The sequence below is a fragment of the Oncorhynchus kisutch genome, linkage group LG26 (genome assembly GCF_002021735.2).
Source record: "Oncorhynchus kisutch isolate 150728-3 linkage group LG26, Okis_V2, whole genome shotgun sequence".
In the NCBI taxonomy this organism is placed as follows: domain Eukaryota; kingdom Metazoa; phylum Chordata; class Actinopteri; order Salmoniformes; family Salmonidae; genus Oncorhynchus; species Oncorhynchus kisutch.
Window position 1 is genome coordinate 6,680,915 of NC_034199.2, and position 2,642 is coordinate 6,683,556.

Genomic DNA, 2,642 nt, shown 5'->3' on the forward strand with positions numbered 1-2,642 from the left:
TAATATTGTATGAAAGTAGAGACTCAGAGCTACAAAAATGGTCTATCATACATTACATTTGCGGAGCAATGGGCAAGTAATTCTTGTAAACTCACTTTTGCGTAAATGGCCTTTGAATGTTTTGATATCTAGTGAAGAGCTCTTTGTCTACACCATGGGTGTCAAACTCTGGCCCGTGGGCCAAATTTGGCCCGCGGGGTAATTATATTTGGCCCGCGAGACAATACCAAATTACTACTAGAGCTGGCCCGCCGGTATTATACAGCGCATTCACCACTAATACTACGAATCCCATAATGCTCTGCTGTTTTCGCGCGCCAATCAGGACAGGACCCAGAAACGCTCTCTCCTCTGTGACAGTAGTCATAGCAACATAGACGTTACAACTGTCAGCGAGCTAACCCTTCCCAAAAATGGCGAAAAGAAAGGCAGAAAACAGGAGCTTTCTGGACAAGTGGGAGGCAGAATATCTGTTTACATATGTAAAAGACAAACCTGTTTGTCTTGTTTGTGGAGTCAACGTGGCTGTAAGTAAGGAGTACAACATTAGACGACACTGAAACGAAACACCATGACAAATACAAGGACCTGGACATGACTCAAAGGAGCCAGAAAGTAGAGGAGATGAAAATAAGTTTGGTTTCACAACAGAATATGTTTAAAAAAGCCACATCACAAAGCGAGGCTGCTGTAAAGGCTAGTTATATAGTGGCAGCAGAGATCGCAAAATCAGCCCGGCCCTTTAATGAGGGAGAGTTCATGAAAAAGTGCATGATGAAGTTGTGACCTCGTATGCCCAGAGAAAAAACAAGCATTTTCAAACGTGAGCCTGAGCAGGAACACAGTAGCTGATCGCACATGTGATCTTGCCACCAATCTGTATGACCAGCTGATGGAAAAGGGAAAAGATTTTGTTGCGTTCTCCCTCGCTGTGGATGAGAGCTGCGACGCATCTGATACTGCTCAGCTGTCAGTCTTCATCCGTGGAGTGGACTCAAATCTGTGTGTTACGGAGGAGCTATTAGGATTCAAATCAATGCATGGCACAATCACAGGAAAGGAAATCTTTGAGGAGGTTTCCAAATGTGTAACTGAAATAAAGCTGCCGTGGGATAAACTCGTTGGATTAACGACAGATGGTGCGCCAGCGTGAGTGGACTGGTGGGCATGGTTCGGGAGAAGATGCGGGAAGAGAACTGTGCAGGTGAGCTAACTGTTTACCACTGCATCATACATCAGGAAGCACTGTGTGCCAAAGCCCTAAAGATGGAACATGTTATGACCACAGTAACACAGGTAGTTAACTTTATAAGAGCCAAAGGTCTAAATCACTGCCAGTTTAAATCTTTTCTGGAGGAGTGTGGTTCGGAATACGCAGACGTGCCGTATCACACAGAGGTGAGATGGCTAAGCAGAGGAAAAGTACTGAACAGATGTTTCGAGCTGCGCGAGGAAATATGTCAATTCCTGGAAACCAAAGGGAAGGATACAGCAGAGCTCCGGGAGCAAAAGTTCCTGTGTGAGCTGGCCTTTCTCTGTGACATCTCGAGCCATCTCGATGCGCTGAACCTGCAGCTTCAGGGGCGGGGGCGCATCATCACAGACATGTACGCTGCAGTGAGGGCCTTCAAAACTAAACTGTGCCTGTGGGAGAATCAGATGCTGCAAGGAAACCCTTGCCATTTTCCCTGCTGCCAATCCATAAAAGCGCAGATCTCTACCGCCGTGTTCCCATGCGCACAGTTTGCTGAAAAACTCAGTGTTCTCGCCGCTGAGTTTAGCCGGCGATTTGCCGACTTCGATGCCCAGAAATGCAAGTTTGAACTGCTTAGTAATCCCTTCGCAGTTGATGTGGAAAATGCACCAACCAACATCCAAATGGAGCTGATTGAACTCCAGTGCAACGACACGCTGAAGTCAAAGTATGATGCTGTGGGCGCCGCACAGTTTCCACGGTTCATCCCTGACACAATGCCTCAGCTCCGCACCCAAGCTGCTCAGATGCTCTCCATGTTCGGCAGCACTTATCTATGCGAGCAACTTTTCTCCGAGATGAAGATGACCAAAACAACTCACAGGAGACGTCTGACTGATGAACATCTTCGCTCGATACTAAGGATTTCTTCAGCTCAGAGCTTGAGCTCAGACATTGATGAACTAGCATCCAAGAAGAGATGCCAGGTATCTGGCTTGGGCACATCAGATTAGACCAGTGTGCAATAATTAACGTTTTCTTGCTACAAGGCATGGGCTTGAATGGTTGATTGATTTATTATCATTTTATTTGTAAAATTATTAGCCAGTGGAAAAAGTTTATTTTGGTATTTAAATCAGAAGGCTGCAAATAGAAAAGAGGCATACATTTTTATTTACATTTTATTTATTTAATAAATGAATGCCATTGATGTGTTTTTTCATTTGAAATTCGATTTTGCATGTCTCCACTATTAAATTATATATTGTATGGTAATAAGCGATGCTTGTTCCATATTCAATGTTAAAGCAAAACTTGTTTGGGTCCATATTAAAAGGTTAATTTGTTCAATGTTGGCCCGTGACTTTGTTCAGGTTTTACATTTTGGCCCACTGGGTATTTGAGTTTGACACCCCTGGTCTACACCAATTCAGCATCATTCACACCT

At 44.4% G+C, this 2,642-nt stretch overlaps 1 pseudogene; it reads left to right on the plus strand.

Moving 5' to 3' along the window:
• The first annotated feature begins 388 nt into the window (after positions 1–388).
• On the plus strand, positions 389–2,234 carry LOC109871280 (general transcription factor II-I repeat domain-containing protein 2-like; annotated as a pseudogene).
• Positions 2,235–2,642: the final 408 nt, after the last annotated feature.